Below are 22,038 nucleotides of genomic sequence, written 5' to 3' on the forward strand. Positions count from 1 at the left end.
CTAGAGATGCACTCTGGGAATTGTAGTTTAATCCAGAGGCATGCTGCTATCCGCTCCAACAGCAAAGTTAACCGTGAGTGTCAAAAAGCGTGATCTAAGATCTTCTAAATCCATTACCAGAAAAACTACCGACCTTGTCTTTGAAGAAGCAGTAGATTCACTTTTGAATAACAAAAAAGTAGTCATTAAACCCATCCTAGTACACAGAAGGCGTATTTTGTGGGGGAGGAAAAGAGTGTTGGGGCAGGAACTCAGATAACTTCCAACCTTTCTGTCTCTGTATGCCCACTTTAGAACTAGTTCTAACATTTCATGAATTCTGCCAATTTAAAAGGACCCGACGGTGTCTAAATGTGTGTGAGCTTATGTTAGAATGCATCCCTTGATCAACCGTGGCAGGATTCCTTAGGACTGAAAGCAGTCTAGCAAAACTACTTTGGTTCTGCTCTTTTCTTACTTTATAGAAGACAATTTTGAAGCACCTTCGTTCAACGTGTATTTAATGAATACCAAATGTACCTGGGACTGTTAATAGGCACCAGATACAGCAGGGGGAAAAAACATGAAAATTTCTGTCTTCGTGCAACTTACATTCTAAAGGAAAAACAAACAAGTAAATATACACTGTGTCTGGTTATAAGTGCTGAGGAGAAAAATAAAGCAAGGTAAGAGGAGAGAGGATTTTGCTATTTTATATAGGGTGGCTAGCCTCATTGTAAAGGTGATATTTGAGCAAAGACAGTGAAAGAGTTAAGGAAGGAAACCAAGTGGAAATCTATGCGAAGAGATTTGTAGACGGGAGAAAACCAGCAGATGCAAAGGTCCTGGGGAGGAAGCATAACTGGCAGGTCTGAGGAAAGCCTAGGACAAAGCATGATGGTCAGAGATGAGGTCAAAGAGTAGCCAAGTATCAGATCACATAGGACTTCACAAATCTTACAATTCTTAGACAGCCATTGTAATCCTTTTGGTTTTTACTCTGAGAGGGATGGGATGTTACAGAAGAATTTGAGCAAGAGAATGAGATGATTTGACTTACATTGTAAAGGAATTACTATGTGTGTGGAGGTTAGACTTCAGGGATACCGGTGGGAACAGAGGTTTGGGGTTTTTTTTTTTTTTTTTTTGAGTGATGAAAATGTAAAATTGATTGTGGTCATAGCTGCACAGTTCTGTGAGCCCAAGAACTGCAGATCATTCAGTAGAATTGCACACTTTAAGTGGGTAAGTGATATGTTATTTGAATTATAGCTCAATAAAGCTGTTAAAAATATTCAATCAAATCATTAATTGTGTTAAACAATCACAGTGCATGGTTAGTAAATACAGCAAATATGGTATAAATAAATATAATCCTCATAATGTTTTTAGGTCATGATAAGGTAAAAATTATCTTTCCTCAGACGTGCTTAAGTTTAAATCAATGGCAATGTTTAACCATATTATAAATTAATACTGTTTTAAGAGTAAAAATTGAGCCTCAAGTGGTTGAATCCCAGTCCAGCTTTTGGTGGTGAAAGTAACAATGTATTTTTTTTTTTAAGATTTTTTTTTTTTAAGATTTTATTTATTTATTTGACAGAGAGAGACACAGCGAGAGAGGGAACACAAGCAGGGGGAGTGGGAGAGGGAGAAGCAGGCTTCCCGCGGAGCAGGGAGCCCGATGCGGAGCTCGATCCCAGGACCCTGGGATCATGACCTGAGCCGAAGGCAGACGCCTAACGACTGAGCCACCCAGGCGCCCCTAAAGATTTATTTTTTAAAAAGGTTTTTTTGTTTATTTGTCAGAAAGAGAGAGAGAGAGCACACAAGCAGGGGAAGCAGCAGAGGCAGAGGGAGAAGCAGGCTCCCGGCTGAGCAAGGAGCCCAACATGGGACTCAATCCCAGGACTCCGGGATCATGACCTAAGCTGAAGGCAGATGCTCAACCAACTGAGCCACCCAGGCGTCCCAAAAGATTTATTTATTTGAGAGAGAGAGCATGCACGCTCACACATGTGCGGGGACAGGGGCAAAAGGAGAGGGAGAGAGAAAAGCTCAAGCAGACTCGGGGCTGAGTGTGGAACTCCACGCAGGGCTCGATCCCATGCCCCCAAGATCATGACCTGAGTTAAAACCGAGTTGGATGCTTAACCAACTGGCCACCCAGGCACCCCAAAAGTAACAATGTATTTAAAGATATGTGTTTAATAATTCATTGAACAGATATTTATTTATTTATTTATTTTTGAAGATTTTATTTATCTGTGAGAGAGAAAGAGAGAGAGACAGCATGAGCACAAGCAGGGGGAGAGGCAGGCAGAGGGAGAAGCAGGAGCCCAATACAGGGCTCCATTCCAGGACCCTGGGGTCATGACCTGAGCTGAAGGCAGATGCTTAACTGAGCCACCCGGGCGCCCCTGAACAGATACTTATTGAACATCTGTCATATGCAATGCATCATGCTAGAATTGAGGTTACAGTGGTGAATAACATACTGCCTCTGCCATCAAAAATTAATTATGCATGTATATGTGCGTATGGTGTGTGTGTGTGAGAGAGAGAGAGAGAGAGTTAACATGCAAGCATGTGAGACAACAGCTCATTTACTCAGTCTTTGGCCACTCATGGGAATGGACATAGGATGTAGGGTGTACCGGAGCAAACTTGGAGAGAAATTACAACTTCATTCTGCTGGCAGGTTTATGGTTGGATAGTGTCCCATTACATGTGGGACAAGAAAAAGATCTAAGCAAATGGGTGGGAAGGGGTTTACGTGAGGGTCCCTTAAATAATAAGCCACTTTCAAAGAGCCCTATCTGCATAGCCAGTGGTGACATAAACACTGGGAGGTCCTTACGCTACTCTTCAAGAGCAAAGTACAGTAGGTTTCCTTCTCCTCTACCTTCCCAAATATGGAATGATGCTTAACACATAGCAGTGAATGGAACCAAGACCATACGCAGCTGGAAGACAAGATAAAACGGAACAATTATGGTATACCAAGTTAAAAATTAATTTGAATACATGATTTTGTTAGCATAATGCAGTCACTAGACTGACTGGGTTTCAATTTCCTGTTAATTGAACTCTTACTCTCTTTGCTTTCCTCCCCAACCCCCTTTTTTAAATGACTGTGAACCATTTCACTAGCAGTCTCGTAGTCACTAGCAGTTCCATCAGAAATTTGGCAGAAGTTAATAAAAAATTACCAGTTTCATTATCAGTTGAAAGATCTGGCAAAGGCTTTCTTTCTTTTCTTTTTTTTTTTTTTTAAAGATTTTATTTATTTATTTGACAGAGAGAGCGAGAGAGCACAAGCAGGGGGAACAGTAGAGGGAGAGGGAGAAGCGGGCTCCCTGGGGCTCGATCCAAGGACCCTGAGATCATGACCTGAGCCGAAGGCAGATGCTTCACCATCTGAGCCACCCAGGCGCCCCTGGCAAAGGCTTTCAGTAATGAGTTATGACTATAGTTAAAAAACTTTCACTTCTCGGGGCGCCTGGGTGGCTCAGTCATTAAGCGTCTGCCTCCGGCTCAGGTCATGATCCCAGGGTCCTGGGATCAAGCCCCGCATCGGGCTCTCTGCTCAGCGGGAAGCCTGCTTCTTCCTCTCCCACTCCCCCTGCTTGTGTTCCCTCTCTCGCTGTGTCTCTCTGTCAAATGAATAAATAAAAAAAAAATTTTAAAAAAATCTTAAAAAAAAAAAGAAATCTTTAAAAAAAACAAAAAAAACAAAAAAACTTTCACTTCTCTGGTGTCTTGTATAGTTTCACCTTTACCCCAATATCTAAAGAGGTTCTGAGTATTAGAAAAAGTGTATATTGTGTGTCATTATATTCCCAAAGCAAATGTAATTTTTTCTGTTACTTAATCTGGTGATTATTTTACTTCTTTAAGCCTCAGTTGGAGATATCACTAAATCTCTAATATTTTATAACGTAAGTATTATCCAGATATATGATCATTATGTTTTCAATGTTGGATGAAAAGAATTTAGAGATTTCCCCCTGATTTACATTTTCCATACTCTCTTTATTCCTACATTACAATGGAAGCTTGGGAGATAGCTGTTATCAGTTATCTATTGTAACAATAATGCTTCATAACAAACAAGCACAAAATCACAGACGCTTACAAGTGTTTATTACCCACACACCTGGAGTGGTTGGCTAGGTGATTCTGCTGATCTTGGTTAAGCTCATTTATATGCCTAGGGGTAGTACACTGTTAGATAATCTAAAATGGTCTTGGCTAGGACAGTGGGGGTGCTCCATGTGTCTCCATGTGTCTCTCATTTGCTAGCAAGCTAGCATGGGCACATTCTTTTGATGATGATGGCACGTGGAAATATGCAAGTCTGCACAAGAGATGACTCTCACTTTGATACCAACTATAAATTTCAAGGCTTCCCAAAACCATTCTCAGTTTTGATAGGACTCACAGAACTTACTGAAAGCTATTACACTCATGATTATGGCTTATTAGAGGGAAAGGATACAGATTAAAATCAGCCAAGGGGAGAAGCACATAAGGTAGAATCTGGAGAAGTACCAAAAGTGGAGCTCCCATTGTTCTCTCCCCACACACTTGGGATGCATTACTTTTCCAGCATCAATGAGTGACAATACATACAGGATGTTGCTGACCAGGGCAACTCACTTGAGCATTGGAGTCCAGAGTTCCTACTGGGGCTCCATCATCCAAAGCTCCAATTGTAAATCACATTGTTGGACTTTCTGGTGTGGACAATCCCTATTCTAAGGCCATTGGGTATGGCCAATCCCCACCCTAACTCACATTGTTAAATTATTCAGTGGGCTCCAAGACCCCCAGGCAAACAAAGATACTCCTATCAGGCGTGAGATTACCTCCCAAAAACCAGGGGGAAAAGCCAGACCTCATTTTGGGCCAGGTAAATTTTTTAAAGACATAAGCGTGAATACAGGAAGTAGGGAAGAATTAGGACTATTAGTGCAAACAATCTAACACAGTAGCTCTATTAAAAGTATTCCTTAAATTGGTATAGGATATCAAACAGTGTTCTTTAACTTTAGGATTGACTAAAGAACTAACATTAACCATAGACTAATTACAGATGCTATAAATAAACATCCTTCTCTTTACCCCTTGTACACATTAAGATTAGAAATAATCACTCTGGGTGGCCTGGGTGGCTCAGTCATTAGGCGCCTGCCTTCGGCTCAGGTCATGGTCCCAGAGTCCTGGGATCGAGCCCCACATCAGCTCCCTGCTCAGCTGGAAGCCTGCTTCTCCATCTCCCACTCCCTCTGCTTGTGTTCCCTCTCTCGCTGTGTCTCTCTCTGTCAAATAAATAAAATCTTAAAAAAAAAAAAAAAAAAGAACTAATCACTCCGTTTCATAATTTTTGTGAAAGTCATTGAAACAGATCTAAAACTTACCAACTTCGGCTCTATGATTAAAAAACAACAGAGCAGGGGCGCCTGGGTGGCTCAGTGGTTAAGCGTCTGCCTTCGGCTCAGGTCATGATCCCAGGGTCCTGGAATCGAGCCCCACGTCGGGCTCCCTGCTTGGCGGGAAGCCTGCTTCTCCCTCTCCCACTCCCCCTGCTTGTGTTCCCTCTCTCACTGTCTCTCTCTCTCTCTGTAAAATAAATAAATAAAATCTTTAAAAAACAACAACAAAACAAAACCTCACACATTCTATACTATACAGCATCCAATGATGATTACTCCTATTAATGTAGTACTTCATGCTTTTCCAAGAATTTTCAAAACAACTATCTCAATCAATTCTCATGTTTTTGTGTAGTTGATGGGGGCAAATATTATTATGGTCATTTGGTGGATGAAGCATAAAAGTTAAAACAGCTCACTTAGGGCACCCTTCTATACTGTTAACAATGGACTAGAACCTGGGCTCACTGATTCTTTTTTTTTTTTTTTAAAGGTTTTATTTATTTATTCATGAGAGACAGAGAGAGAGAGAGAGAGAGAGGCAGAGGGAGAAGCAGGCTCCCAAGGAGCAGAGAGCCCGATGAGGGACTCGATCCCAGGACCCTGGGATCATGACCTGAGCGGAAGGCAGACGCTTAACCATCTGAGCCACCCAGGCACCCCCTGGGCTCACTGATTCTACCAGTGCTCCTTCTAGGTCAGAGTTTTTCTGCCTACCAAATCCTGTGATTTTGTGACAGAATGAATTCCAGGTCCTAAACTCTGAATCTTGCTTCACCAAATAAAGTTGAGATTTCTGGCATTCTCGCCTGGTTTGAGCTCTTGAGAAGCTCATTTGGGTGGAAGAATGCATGGACTAGCCAAGCTCTGCAAATCTTTCAGACAGCTAAGTCAGATGCTGTTTGTTTATAACCAAAGCATTCTTCTGAAATGTAACTTAATTGTTTTCAATAAAAATATATTTTTTAAAATTTGTAAACATGTCTTATGCTTGACAGAATAGCTGTTGGACATTCCCCTGCAAGCACCTGCAATTCCCCTGCTATAGCACCTGAAAATATGTAATACTTAGGACTCAAGTTATTTATATTCAAAGAATGATACATTGCTAAGGAAAGATACCAGAAAATGAGAAAGGAGTAACTGGAGTCTGATACAGCTGTCATGCTATTCATAAATTGTTCACAACCAAAGTAAATAAGTAAATGTGTCTTATTCACCAATGTATTTCCAATGCTAGATATAATGCCTGGAATATTTTTTTGAGAGGTTCATTATTTTATTTTATTTTTTTAAGGATTTTATTTGACAGAGAGAGAAAGCACAAGCAGGGGGAGCAGCAGAGGGAGAGGGAGAAGCAGGCTTCCCGCTGAGCAGGGAGACTGATGCGGGGCTCTATCCCAGGACCCCGGGATCACAACCCGAGCCAAAGGCAGACGCCCAACGACTGAGCCACCCAGGCGCCGCAATGCCTGGAATATTGTAAATGCTCAATAAATATTTATTGAATGAATGAATAAGTGAATAACTAAAATAGGCTTCCTTATTACAACAAATTGATCCAAATAGAGCAAAGGCAAAAGTTGCTTGGTAAAAGGTAGTAGTCTCCTGACACGATTGTTTTCCTTTTGGAAAACAAGTACACCTCCTTTGGGAATTAGAAATTTGGTTCAAAACAAGAAAACATCTGAGAGCTGAATTGGAGCCTTCTCTAAAACAACTCTTAATACCAGTGCTAGGGTTCTACATCAGTTAAGATGTGTTTTGTTACTTGCAAATGAGATTTGAGAAAATTCAAATTTAATTTGCTTAAACAATAAGTGAATTTATTCACTTGCATAGCTAAAACATCCAGCTGTAGTTTGGGCCTCAGATACCACTTGATTAAGGTTTTACTCAGTCTCTCTTAGCTCTGACCTATTTCATGTATTGGCTTGTCCTCAAGTTGGCTTTCATCATGGTAGACAAAGGGCTGCCAGAAGATCTTAGGGCTATTTACCTTTTTGTTACTATCCAGAGAGTATGTCTACCCTCAGCCATGAAACAAAAGTATTGGTCTTCACTCTATTTGGATCAATTTAGGCTACAATCCCCACTTTCTGAACCCCTAACCAAACAATTCCTGGGCTCAAAGGAACATCATGAATTGTTTGGGACCTGGGTTAGGTGACCATCCCTAATTGCTGTGACAAGACAGATTGTCCCTTACTGATGTGAATCAGGCTTATCAGGATGAGGGGCCTCCCCTGATTTGGGAGTAGATAAATTTCTTGGATATGCAGTTTGATTTTATTATTTTTGGAATGTACTTTCTCATTATCTCTGCAGATATTTCTAAGGGCCCATTTCCTTTCTCTTCCCGTTCTGGAACTCCAACCACACATATGTAGGATTTGTGATACTGTCTCACAGCCGATTTTATTGTTCTATTTGTTTTTCACTTTTTTTCTCTTTGGTTACTGGCATCCCCTACTTTTCAAAAGTTTGCCTAACACCACTTTGCTTTTATGAAAGAGCTACATCAGTACCTGTTTTTGCTATCTGAAAGAAATCAGAAGAAGATTTTTGCTTTTACCAAAAAAGACAAAAAGCAAAAATAGTGTTCAGTGTTTGTTTTGCTGTGAGCTACTATAGAGGCAGGCTGCACCCCAAGCAGAGAGAGTGGCACTGCCAAGATCCTTCCCCAAGAACTACACTCAGCATCTCAGCACCAAGCCACCATAATTTTGCACTGTGTCTGTAAGCATCTGTGCTTTATCTTGATTTATTTTGTGCATCTGTTAGCAAGATGTGTTCTAAGGTATCAGAAAGGCCTAAGAGAGGTTATTTTTTGGGTCTGGGAATGCTAAAAAATTTTTCCATATAAATTTATTGTTATTGCTTCTTCATTTTATGCCATTTCAGCTTAGGGAAGGTTTCATAGAAATGCTGTACTTTTGGGTAGCTGGTGAAACTTGTATTGGTTTGGATAACTTGTCCTTCTTTTATCAGCTGTGTTGAGTACACTGATAAGTCCATCAAAAGAAATATTCATCTCTGAATAGCACTTGCCTTTGACTCTTTCTTATAATTTTCATCTATTTACTGAAATTCCCCATTTGTTCATGCATTTTGCCCACTTTTTTTCACTAGTTAGTTTGAAGTCCTTATCTGATAGTTCCAACATCGGGCTCATCTCTGACTCCATTTCTGTTGACTACTTTGTCTCTTGACAATGGGATTTTTGTGTGTCTCATGGTTTTCTAATGAATGCTGGACATTATGTGTAAAACAGTACTATTTTCTGGTAAGCAGTGTCCACACCTGACAATGAACACACCTCTTCTTCTGACAGGTTGTTAATGTTGGGGGTTGGATCAATCTAGTTAGGAGTGGAGCTGGGCTGGGGCTTTGTACATCACAGACTTCAAATTCATTTAGCAGGAAGATGCTGTTTCCTTGTGCTTAGCATGGGGGCTGGTGTGCCAGAGAGTTTCTCTCAGTGTTCCTGCTTCCCCCTGCACTTTCAATTGCCCCTTCATTCTTATGCCACAGAGGGTCTCTCTCTCTCCACACTCAGTGTTAGGCTGGGTTTGTGATAGAGATTTTCTGTGTCCTAGTCCAGTCTCAGTCTTAGGGAGGTTCTGTGTGCCTGGGCCTTGGGAGGTGGTTCTTCTTCACTCTCCTCTCTGTGGAAGCCAACTCAGCCTTCTATCTATGGTTTGTCTTGGACAAGAGTTTCCTGCTCCTCCCTCAGCAATAGTGGATCTCAGCTTGTTATCAGTGTAGGATCCAGGGCCTAAGAGAATTTCCTGCCTCCCCCTGAAAAGATATAGGTCTTTCCTTCTACACTTCCCCTATCCACAAGGGAGCTTTGTCTGTGCCCTGGGGGCCAACGTGTTTGCTACCCCTTATCCAGTGGCTTATGGCTTTTGCTTCATAGGATAGAAGAGTCTGGACGAAAAAGGGTCTGGGAGGTTTTATGCCCAATTCCTAGCAGCTGCCAATTACCTCCTTTATGTCTGCAACATTTGGGGTTCTCTATGATCTCCTGCCCTGCCCCTAATCATTCATCTGATTACCACTGAGCTTGTGGGAAAAACTTGGCAAGTGCAATCTCCCTTTGTGTCTGAGGCTCCAAACTGATATACTAGCCTACACATGACCTTTAGCAATTTGTTAAACTTTTTGTTGAGTTATTTCTTACTCTGCCAAAGGTCTAAACTGTGTGGCCCATTTCTCCTTGGAGCTCAAGTTACTTGGTTGCCTTGCAACCTCAGCTGTGTGGTGTACTCAAGAAAATGTATGCTTTTGCAGATTATCTGGCTTTTTTTTGTCATTGTGGGAGCAAAATTCTTTGCACTTTTTTTTTTTTACATTCCCAAGCAGAAGTAGAAGTCACACCTACACTGAATTGCTGTGCAGTTTGGAAAGTCTTAATAAGGTTGGCAAAGTGGGGGGATGAATTCTAGGTAGGCAGCACACAGTGTCCATTTTAGGTACAAATATAATCAATAAATACAATTCTGGTAATAAGTTTTGTGATGGAAAAGTTTGACTTTGTTTAGGCAGTACATAGGTTAAGATAGACTAGGTAATGCTGAAGTTATAAATAACTGTAAGTTTTAGTGAGTTAACATGATAGAAGTTTGTTTTGCACTCAAGCTACATACCCAGTGGAGATTGTCAAGGTAGCACAGAGTTTGAGGCTTTGTTCATTGTAGGAACTCAAGAGATCTGGACTGATTAAAGCTTCATCTTGATATGGGCTTCCATGGTAACTGCAGTACTCAAAAGAGACTGTGATGAACACATTTTGAATTTCAAACATGTCACTTTCAATGGCCAAAGCAAATTTGTTGGCCACAACTAACTTTAAAGAAGGTGGAAAAGAGGGGCACCAGGGTGGCTCAAATGGTTGAGCATCTGCCTTTGGCTCAGGTCATGATCTCCAGGTCCTGGGATCAAGCCCCAGCTCAGAGGGGAGTCTGCTTCTCCCTCCCCCTCTGCCTCTCCCCTTGCTTGTGCGTGCATGCTCTCTCTCTCTCTCTCAAATGAATAAATTTTTAAAATCTTAAAAAAAAAAAAGGAAGGTGGAGAAGAGCAGAACTTTCTGTCTGGGAAAAGTCCTAGAAATATTTGGTGAACAGTACTAATGAATACCACGGGGAGGTAGTCTTGCCTTGCCAACCAGCAGTAGAAAGACATGTGCAGTTAATATGCGGCTGACTCAAGTTTAGCAGAATTAAATCTAAAGAAACCACGGATTAATTTTAAAGTAGAACCGCAAGTAGATGGAAGTTTAGTTTCTATATATGGTTTCATTGTGATATGGAAATCTGCTTAGTATTGACAAACTATTAATTGGCAGAATAAGTTTAAAACCAGTGATGACCCCTGTCATTTCAAATCTAATAAGATTCCAAATCAAACTCTTCAACTGCTCTGAAAATTTAGCTCACTTTCCTAACTTCTTTATTTTGGTTGTTGATACCATTATTCTGGCCAGCTTTCCAAACTAGAGACCATGGCACTTTTTTGGTGTAACTAATATGTTCTGCTTTACCAGCTTGAGGGTACAATTTGAGGTCATATGCCTTTTGCTATTAAAATTAAAGGTCTTAATGCTTCTGTCCTGCTTATTGAGAGGACTTTCTTCCTCTCTAGAGTCCTCTTCCTCAGATAATTCCCATGATTTCAAGAATGCTTTTCTTGTGTAAGGGGTCAGTCCTAATTACTATATTCACTTCTAGGACAGAACATTAGGAACTTTACTCAGACCCTTGGGAAATGTCATTGTCTTCAGATATTGTTTTAGTCATAGTCATATAAGTGATGAGTGTATTAGTTTCTTATTGCTTCTATGATAAGTTATCACCAACTTGATGGCTTAAACAATACACATTTATTATCTTACAGTTCTGTAAGTCAGAAGTTTGCCATGGGTCTCAGTGGGTTAAAATCAGAAGTATCACCAGGGCTATGTCCCTTTCTGAATTGTTCTAGGGAAGAATCCATTTCCTTGCCTTTTCCAGTTTCTAAAGGCCTCCTACATTTCCTGGCTCCTAGTCCCCTCTCTCCATCTTCAAATCAGCCATGTAGCAAATATCTCACTTTGCTTCCATCCTCACAGCTGGGAAAAGTTTTCAGCTGTAAAGAATCATTTAATTAAATTGGGCCCACCTGGATAATCCAGACTAATCTCTCCATCTAAAGGTCCTTAATTATATCTGTAAAGTTCTTTTGCCAGATAAAGTAACATATTCACAGGTGCAAGGGAGTAGGATGTGGACATCTTTGAGGGGCCATTATTTTGCCTGCTACAGTGAGCATCCCTATTGAGGCCACATGACATGGATGGTCTGGCTACCCCATTGCAGCCACTTTTCCTCAGTCTGCAGTGATAGGATGTTAGTAACTGGAATGGTTTCCAGTTTCAGCTGCATTCATCTCTTGACTTTTGTGTTCCTACTCATGATTAAAGAGAAAGCCCCTATCGCTCCTAGTCCCAAGGCTCATCCCCATGCCCAGTGACATGGAAAACTCATATTCTTACATTGCATTTTCTTTCTTTTTTTTTTTTTTTTAAAGATTTTATTTATTTATTTGACAGAGAGAGACACAGCGAGAGAGGGAACACAAGTAGGGGGAGTGGGAGAGGGAGAAGCAGGCTTCCCGCCGAGCAGGGATCCCGATGTGGGACTCGATCTCAGGACACTGGGATCATGACCTGAGCCGAAGGCAGATGCTTAATGACTGAGCCACGGTGCCCTTACATTGCATTTTCTTTTGTGACAGGTAAACAACATGATATTGCCTCATTATTTAAAATACTTCAGTGCCTTCCCATTGTACTTGTTACAGTACCAAATAGGCCCTACCTAATCTAGCCTCTGTATACTGATCATCCTGGTTTCTCCCTTGCTTATGGAACTACAAATACACTAAGTTTCTTTTAGCTTCTCAAATGCATCAAGCTTGTTCCTGTCACATGCTCCTCATACATGCTATTCTCTCTCTTTAGGATGCTCTTGTTCACACACTTCATTTGGCCAACTCAGGTCTCAGTTTATATGTCACTTCTTCAGCGACACTTTCCCTGTGTTATCTAAATTATGTCCCTACTGTTATTCTTTTCCATAGCACCTTATTTTCTTTTATTATAATTAATATTTATTTATTTATTTAGTGTATTTTCAGTTTCCTTCAAAGGACTCCAAGTTATATGACAGCAGGAATCATATATCACTCTATCCAATAAGCTTATAAACTCTTTAAGAGACTGCCTAATTAAAGTTTGATCTTCCACAGCCTAGCAGGCAGTGTCTTGGACACCGTTGGTAGGTGTTCCATAAATATTTATTCAATAAATCTTGGACTACTAATCTAGACTCCACTTTCTTTCTCTTCTAATTTACATAGCATAATATTCTAAAACATTGCTTCCATCATCTTAATCCCCTGCTGAAAAACTTATCCACTATTACTTATTTTATCCAATTCAACTTTATTATTTCTCCTCCCAAGTAAAATGTGTAGTATTTTATAATCCTGACAATTCAGTACTTATCTACTCTCTCAAATGATTTCTAATCGTTTCATATGTGTGAATGCAATTTGATTAAAACTGCCTTCAAGAAGTCTACATGTTCTATTTTGGCTTCCCCTTTTCTTGGAAGTAACCATCATTCAAAATGTGAAATAAAAAGCTGATTTATTATTTTCTATGTGTAGAAGTACTATACTTGTTTGGTCCAGTCTCTCTGCTGATCTTATATGGTATTTTGTGAAAGATGGAGTTCAGGGATTGACTGACTTTCAAAGATGGGAGTGGGTTGGGTTGACATCAGCTATGAAATCATAATTATTGTGGTGGAGAGACTGTTTACAATTGGCTGATTTTCAGAGATGTGTTCACAAGAGTAAGGCTGTTGCTGTTTGGCTAACTTTAAAAAGTAGGAAGCTGTCACTGACAGGCTGGTTTTTTAGAGGCTTGTTCACAAGGCTGAGTTACCACTATTGATCTATTAATTGAGTTTAAAATTACTTCTGTTCATTAGTTGTTACCATACCTATATAATAATCTTTTCCTAAAAATATGGGACTTTTAATATTTTGTTCAAGAAATATTTATTTTAATTGATGAGCCCATTCAACTTTTTCAGATGCAAGAAGAGATTGGAGATTTATAGTACAGCTAGAGCAGTTCTGTTCTAATGTTTGGTCTTTCAAAGGGGGAGTTGTATCATTCTTTTTTTGCTCTCCAAGGTACCTCTCATTTTCATTCTAACCAAGCAGGTATGATCAGGTTGAGTAGTCATATGTAAAATTGATATGAAATGTCCTTTTTGGGCAACCAAATGATATTGTAAGGGACAGGTTAGACATTTCTTTCAGCTTCACAACTCATTCCTGATAATGTCATGTTAATTCTTAGGATTGCCGTTACATTTGGAAGAATCTCAAATAAGATTATGTGTGACTTTTTTGAGTTCAGGGCATATCAAGTTTCTTTAAACTGATAATACTCTAACTTTTATTGTGGATATCCTTATTCAATTCTAACAGAAAAGAACTTCCTTTTATTAGCTAAGCATTGACAAGCATTAAATCTTTCATTAAAATTTTACACATTTGGGGGCACCTGGCTGGCTCAGTTGGTACAGCATGTGACTCTTGATCCCCGGGGTTGTGAGTTCAAGAGCTCCACGTTGAGGGTAGAGATCACTTAAATTTTTTTTTTTTTTTTACACATCCAATAAATAGAAGGATATCCCACAGATTAGTTTCAGGCTCCCTAAATTTCAACTTTGTGTCTGCTCCACTATACATATATTTTTGATGATAGAACATAAGACACATTCAAATGGTTATAAAATGTCTGGCCCTGCACCTTTGTTTTAGAATGATGGGTGGGTTGGCACAATGGGTGGTAGGAGTATTCTTGGATGCCATTCCTACACTGGGACAGCTGGCAGTATTTTAACTATGCGTAGAAGTGACTGTGAGTTACAAAAATATATCCCACTAAACTCAAACCAAATGTATTCTAACTCAACTTCCTTCAGCTAAATTAAAAAAAATGCCTGCTAGCCCCTCCTACACCACTAGACAAGGGGAAGTGTGACAGAGGAGAAATCAGTGAGGAACCAGTTTGCCGTCTAAAGATTGTTGTTAAAATTTTTGTGAACTGTATGAATATACTGCTGGGGCCCCTTCCAGGGCCTTGGAAAAAGCTAGTGCAAATGAAGTCCCCTGAAGATGAAGCCTCTCAGCTTTGCATTAAATTTGCCTTGGGGTCTGGGGCCATTTTATCTATAGGGTGGATTGTCAATTTTCAGTCACCTCATATAGGGCCAGTGGATTACAGTTCCATTTGAGGCAGAGATTTGCCTCTTGTGTCAAAGGGCTTTCTACCATTTGTTTAGATTAGAGGTTCTCAAATTCTTTGGTCTCATGACCATTTCACTCCTAAAAAGTATTAAGGACTCCAAAAAGCTTTTATGTGAATCATATCTGTCAATATTAACGGTATTAGGAGTTAAAACAAACATATAAAATATTAATTCATTTAAAATAAAAAACAATAAATCTGTTACATGTTAACATGAATAACATTTTTAATGAAATAGAACTATTATTTCAAAGCAAAAAGGATTTAGAGAGAAGAGTGGCACTATTTACATTTCTGAAAATCTCTATAATGTCTGGCTTAACAGAATTCTCACATCTGCCTCTGCATTCAATCTGTTGCAATATCACCGAACATGTAGTCTCTGGAAAAGCCCAGTCTTAGTATGAAATAATTTTGATCTTGTGGACCCCCGACTACACTCTGACAACCGCTGAGACATCTTTATATCTACTTTCTGGATGCCTAGAGCTTCTAAGTACCCGCTCTCTATTTCTGTATCCATATAATCAACTTCACCTCCTAGGTAAGAGTCAAATGTTAATTATTGCTATGCTTTTTGGCAAAGAAGGAAAACTTTAGAAACAATTTTTAATGAATCCCAAGTCTTAGAGAAGTCATTCTTCTCTTAGAGAAGTCATTCTTCCCTTTTACTGACAAGGGTAAAAGTATCTCCCTCATTGTCCGCTCCCGGATAGCAAGGCTTTGGGTTTTTTTTTTGTTTTTTTAATTAAAGACTTTATTTATTTATTTGACAGAGAGAGACACAGCGAGAGAGGGAACACAGGCGGGGGGAGTGGGAGAGGGAGAAGCAGGCTTCCCGCGGAGCAGGGAGCCCGACGTGGGGCTCGATCCCATGGACCCTGGGACCATGGCCTGAGCCGAAGGCTGACGCTTAACGACTGAGCTACCCAGGCTCCCCAAGGCTTTGTTCTTTTAGGAATATAATGGCCAAGGCAAACCTTAGGCTAAGACCAAACACAACATTGGGTGTCTTATATGGTGTAACAACAGCATCTGATATTTACCAAGTCCTTTCTGCGTGCTAGGCATGTACTAAGTGCTTCACATACATCATCTCATTTAATTCTCCCAGTATTCCTATGAGGAACCTACCACCATTCCCATTTTACGGATGAGGAAACGGAGATAAAGAGAGGTTAATGCCCTGCGTTTTACAGGGCTGAGCCGGGAACTAAATTAAAAAAATCTGTCTCCGAAGTGCGTATACTTTATCTACTAATAAAGTAAGTATAAAAGTGGCAGAGTGAGATTCGTATAAAATAACAGTGGAGGTGAAAAAGGGAGGTTAGTAAGGCAAAAAGCCTCCGGGCCACGACAGCCGAGATACCAAGGATGCACCGTATTATTTTCCACCCGAGGCTTCTTTTCTGCTTCATTCTCTACGCTCCCATGCTCCTCTTCTCATATATCATTGCTGGTGGTTTCGACGCTCAGGCCTGAGGCCGACGTTGAAACTAACGCGTTTAAACAACCTGATGAAAAGGAGCGAGGCAAATCTGAAGGAAGGAAGGTGACGGCGGCGTGGCGAGAACCCTGCGCAGGCGCATCACATGCCAGGCCCGCCTGCCCGCCCCCCTTCCCCGCCTAGGACTCCGGGGCTGGAGGGGATTACGGGCGTGGGCCGCGAGTGCCGACTGGAGGGAGGCGCGGGCTGGCGCCTGCGCAGTCCCCGCGGCGCTGGTGTGATCTAGCTCACGTAGCGAGGGCTGCAGTCGCCTCCTCCCTAGCGCTGCCGTCGCAGCCTAGAGGTTATAAAAGGGCTAACTGGCTCCCTCTGCTGCCCAGTCGCGCCGCCAGCGGGCTGAGGAAAGGGAGCCGGTGTCCGGCCCGAGAGCTGGCTACAGGGGACTGAAGAACGCGCCGCCCCTCCCGCCCCACTTCCCAGGTAAGACGCTCCCCCGACTCGGGAGACTGTGGCTCAGGCCCTAGGACCGCTGTGGCCCTTCTGGGACAGCTGTGGTGGTCCGCTCCCTGCCCGCTGTGGTGGGATGGCTTGGGGGCGGAGGGTTCTCCAGTTGACCACAGCAACCTGAATACCTTCTTTTCTGGAGACTCGGCCTGGCGCCCCGCGCCCCCTGGCTGCCCCAGAGGCTCTTCTGCCCTTCTCCGTGCTCCCCTTCTCCCGCCTCCTGCCTGGTCGGCGCCCCCGACCGTTGGGGCTGCGGCAGCCTCTGTCCCCGCCCTGGGGACCAGGACTTTCTTGAATATTCCTTCCTTCCCGGGGAGGGCTCACCCTGTTGATTTTTCCGAGCCGCTCTCATACCTGGTCCTCCCTACAAAAGCTGGGGGGAACGCGAGGGCGGGGCGTGGGTTTTTGGCCTCCGCCGCGGCAGATGGGTAGCATGTGGCGGAGTGGAGAGCGGACTTTAAAAGCTTAGGGCAGGAGCCGAAGCACTTGAGGCATTTCTACCCTATCGAAAAGTCGTCGGGTCTGGGAAGCGGACCTAGTCGGAGAAGTTCGGGCTCGACTCATCTGTTGCGCGCAGCGGTGCTGCTGGAGCAGCTAGACGCTGCCCCGGGCGCCGAGTTTCGGGCTGCTGGTTTGAGGAAGGCGGCTGTCAGATCACCCAGTCGTCGGGGAAGCTCCTCTTCCTTCCCTCCTCTTCCACGAGTTTTTTTTAAAGGCACATGAGCTTCCCCCACCATCCCCCTTCTCTTACTCTCAGCAGAGAGTGTTCTGCTTTTTAAAACTCCACATCAGTAAATCGAGTTTCGTGGTTGTGTGAGAACTTTGAGTTGGATTTCACGAATGCCTCCCAGATGTATGTTTTAAGGGGGAGGAAGAATGGTACCATTTCTCCTATTTCTAGGAGACTGTTTTTCCTGAATAATCGAATGTATTAAGTAGAGTTTAATTTTTTGACACTTACATGCGTTCCGGAGAGTGAAGACTCTTGGAATTTTGCGCTGTTTGCTTTAAGAAAGGGATGAAGCAGCAGCTAGCTCTCCTTTTAGGAATTGATCTGAAAGGCCAGAGACTTGCCAATTTGAGCTTAACTGTTTCTGGTTTCTCGGAGAGCTGTGGCTCTTGGACTTTCCCTTGGAATGCACTCCGAAGGGATGAAACTGCCACTACGTGAGTGGGGGAGGGGAAAAGACGTGGCAGCAGTGTTCTTTCATCAGGTTTTTGCTCCTTTTTAAAAAAAGTTTCTAGGAAGAAAGTTATTTCCCCTTTTAGGTTTAGATGTGGGAATAGCTTTATGAATGAGGCTAGTCTTTTTCTAAGATAATCAGATGAAATAGTAGGAACATTGCAATTGAATTTATAAAACATTTTGAAGGGATTTTTCTGATTGAGTTTCTATGGAGAAAATGGATACCTTAAGCAGGAAATATTCAAGAAGCTGAAAGTGAACAACTTATGTGTTGCCTTCATTTGAAATTTAAATAGACATTACGTGTGTTTTTTCTTTAATTTTAGCTTTTAGCCTGTGAATATAATTTCAGAATCTTAAATAAGAATCTCAGATTTTACCTTTTTCTTTTTGTGGGAAGCATAGGTTTTATCACTTACCTTTAAAAGCAATGTCAGTTTTGATTTTGAAACATTATGCCTTGAATCCTGTCAGTATTTTAGATAGCTGATGGCAAATGCTTCTTATAAATTTAACATAGACTAACTAGGAAAAGGACTATGTTGTCTCTTTTTTTTAGATGGATAATGCTGTTTCCTTTGACATCTTAAAATGAGTTTTATTTTGAAGTACTTAAAGCCATGACTTTGGTAAGCGGATAATTACATTGGTCATTTTGTGCCTTGGTAACTAAGGTAGTAACAGAGATAAAAGAAATATATACAATTTTTAATTACTGTAGAAAAATATAGACAGTGCAAAACACTTTTGAAAAAAGAAAGCTTTATACCACCTAGGTGGTCCCGGTTTGCAGGTGAACCTTGGCTTTCTGATAAGGGGATTAATTAACCTTTTCTAATGCTGCAGAGTGGGTTGTATACTGACAAGCAATATCTTTCATAAGGCTATTAAGTTCAGACTCCTGCTTTTATTCCAGGGATGCAGCAGGTGTTACTCCAGGGACCCAGTGGTAAAGCTGTGAGCCTTCATTTATGTGGAAGGAATGCCTTATTTTATTTAGCAATTAAATATCAACTGGGATATAATTACTGCTCTTAGACTTGAGATACTTTGAGGTCATGAAATCCATTGAGAATCTGATAGAAAGTATGGATCCTGGGTCAGAAAATGGAAGTGCACACATCTGCATGGAGTATTATGTACAATTTACAGATACTCCCCTCCCCCAACCTTGCACATCTGTAAACTGCTATAAGAATAAAAAATAAAAGATATATGAAGTTAATCTTTAAGTACATCTAGGTATCTTGAGGCAGTATTTCTTGAATATTTCTGAAAATGGAACTGAGCTGTAAGTCTGACTAGATTTGAGTACATAGATGACAGTAATAAACTTTTGCTGAAACGGTTTTACCAAAAGTTAATAGGTTGGTGGGAGAATTGTTGAATTGCTAAATTGTCTAAGCAATCATACGTGATATTGCCCGTCCTCCCCCCTCCCTCCCCCCCTTCCCTTCCCCTCATATGTTGTAATATGTCTTTGGTTCTACTCTGAAAGTAGAAAATGCTTGAATGTAAACAAAAATAAATTGCTTAGGCCCTTGGCATGAAACTGTTACTCTTCATACAGTGAGAACTTGAATCTTATAATTAAATCATAATGGTGTGTTTGTATGTACGATATAAGACTCTGTAAGAGACAAGCCAAATAAAGTGTGTATGTATATTTGTGAAACTAGTTAAAGCTTCATTCGTGTTTCTACCCAATGCAATTTATTTGTATAAATTGAAGCTTTGGTTTTCCTCTGGCCAAATATTGTGCCTTAATAAAAACTAGAAGTTCAAAAGACTTCATTAAGATTACTCCAGCAATTTTTGAACTTGATGTAATGAGAAATATTCCTTTTCTTGATGTTGCTTTGGATGATCAGTATGACTATTAGTATATTAGGTTGGACTTGGGCAAAAATACAGGATAGGAGTCATGCTTCTTACATAGTGTCATCTGTGAATGCATACTATCTTGGACTCTTTTCCTCTTCCTGCTTAGTGTTTCATATAAATATGTCCATGTTTTGGTGGTTTACATATTTTTCATTTAAATAGTAATATTGTAATATGTTAATATACTCAGCCTTTCTCTCTTGTTAGGCATTTGAGCTGTTTCTCCATGATAAGTAGTGCAAAGAGAAGGCTGTAATTTAGCAGTTTCTTATATCCACCTGTATAGCTACAGTAAACTTTAACCAGTTTTCTTTCTGCTTTTCTTTTTTTTTTCTTTTTTTTTTCGGGCGGGGAGAAACAAATGACAATAAAACCTTTTATCAGTAATTTTTCCTTCCCCTCTGAATTAATTTTCTAGGAGCATTGGACTGGCCTCTAAAAAGATTTTTTAATCTACCTGATAATAACTAAAGCACTTTATATTTTTTAAAGTGTTGTTTCATATATTATATAATTTGATCCTTAAAGTAATTTTGTAAGGTAGTTTTATATCATCCTCATTTTATAAATGAAGAAACTGAGGCTCAGAGAAGTCAAGTAATTTGCCCAAGAATATAGTAACTGTCAGAACTGGGACTTGGACCCAGGTTGTCTGTTTTCTGATTCACATTTCATAGTACTTCATTCTTGATAATTGATCAGATTGAGTCTGAGGAAATGGAACAGGGAGAAAAAAAACCAATTTAATAGCATATTACCAACGTTTTATAAATGTTTTCAACAACCAGGGTTGAAATAAAGTAGGGTCCGGGGTTAGTACTAACTAACTTAATCATTCCACTAAGTTTCATTTTAAAAACATTTATAATGTGTCTCGTAGACTGTGGGAGAATCAAAAGAGTAATAAGAAACCTTCTCTAGGAGAAATGAGACATGGAAGTTACATGCCTTGCAAGCATGTTACTGACAATTTTACTTGATGTTAAATCTGAGTAACTGCTGAATGGAAACCCATATCTAGATTCACATTTTCTGCAACCATGAATTCATCTCTCCTTATTCTAGTATATGTGACTTTATTTCATATATCTTTTCCTGAACTTGACAACTTTGAGGATCTGCCAATAGGAAAAAGAGGGAATTAAAGGCTAGAGTGAGAAGAGGGAGACTAGGGTTAAGAAAAATGGAATTTGTCCCAAAATTTATATAAATTCCTGGGCAGGGAGCTGCCCAGTGTCCATTAGGGGATATGAGGTGCCCAAATAAAACATTTTTTTTTGTACATGAATATCCAACTATTCTAGACTATCCTTGCTCTATTGAGTTGCCTTTATACCTTTGCCAAAACCAAACAGACCATTTTCTGTTTCTAGATTATCTATTTTGTTCCACTGTTCTACATGTTTCATTGAAAATTCTGTTTTTGGAATATTTTGCCATCATCTCATATTCCTTACTTAAGCTTAAAAACTCTATAACGTAAAAATCTAAATTTTATGTTTCACTTGTATCCTTAGGGTGGTGAAGACAGTAAAGTTGTCTTATCAGACCTTCCTGTGTAAATAAAAAATAGATGAAATTTGGAGCAAAAGGGATTGATGGTGGTATTGTGTCAGGTAGTAGAGCTGGGGAGTTAAACATTTGGATTTTCTTGATTTGTCTCCTCACTTCAATGCTACTTTGACTTTTTTTTTTTTTAGCTTGTCTACTTACAGAAATAAAAATGTTCTATTAAATGTTTATTAAAGAAAATGCAGAAGTTGAGTGAAGATAATTGTGATCCCATCTCTCAGTTGTTAACTTTTTTTTTGAGTTCTTTTAGTTACTGCGTAAAGTTTTAAAGTGTGTGTGTGTATACCAAAGTTTTAAACTTTAGAAATTAGACTTTAAAACTTCTCACGTATATATTTACCACTCTCCAAATTAGAAAACAAACCTAGTTTTAAGAGTTTGAATCTGTAGGGTGCGTGGGTGACTCATTTGGTTAAGTGACTGCCTTTGGCTCAGGTCATGATCCTGGAATCCTGCATCCGGCTCCCTGTTCAGCTGGGAGTCTACTTATCCCTCTGACCCACCCCTCCCCCCCCGCCCGTGCATTTTCTCTCTCATTCTCTCTCAAATAAATAAATAAAATCTTAAAAAAAAGAAGAGTTTGAATCTCTAATGCTGCTTTTTATATTACTGCTGGTTTTTTAGTGCCCTAACCAATGTTAATTGACATTTATGT

At 40.4% G+C, this 22,038-nt stretch overlaps 1 protein-coding gene across 5 annotated transcripts in view; it reads left to right on the forward strand.

Annotated features, from left to right (window-relative positions):
• Positions 1-52: 52 nt before the first annotated feature.
• The window catches only part of P4HA1 (prolyl 4-hydroxylase subunit alpha 1), a 104,534-nt gene continuing 82,548 nt past the window's right edge, over positions 53-22,038 (forward strand). Inside the window, exon 1 of one of the 5 annotated variants that reach the window (XM_078077599.1) lies at positions 53-73. The gene's annotated coding sequence lies outside the window, so the exon portion shown is untranslated. Of the gene's footprint in view, positions 74-467; positions 666-16,525; positions 16,718-18,535; positions 18,557-22,038 lie in introns of those variants that run through there. The other 4 variants (XM_078077597.1, XM_036114135.2, XM_036114134.2 and 1 more) reach the window with 4 other exon arrangements.

This window comes from Halichoerus grypus, chromosome 7 (genome assembly GCF_964656455.1).
Source record: "Halichoerus grypus chromosome 7, mHalGry1.hap1.1, whole genome shotgun sequence".
NCBI lineage: Eukaryota > Metazoa > Chordata > Mammalia > Carnivora > Phocidae > Halichoerus > Halichoerus grypus.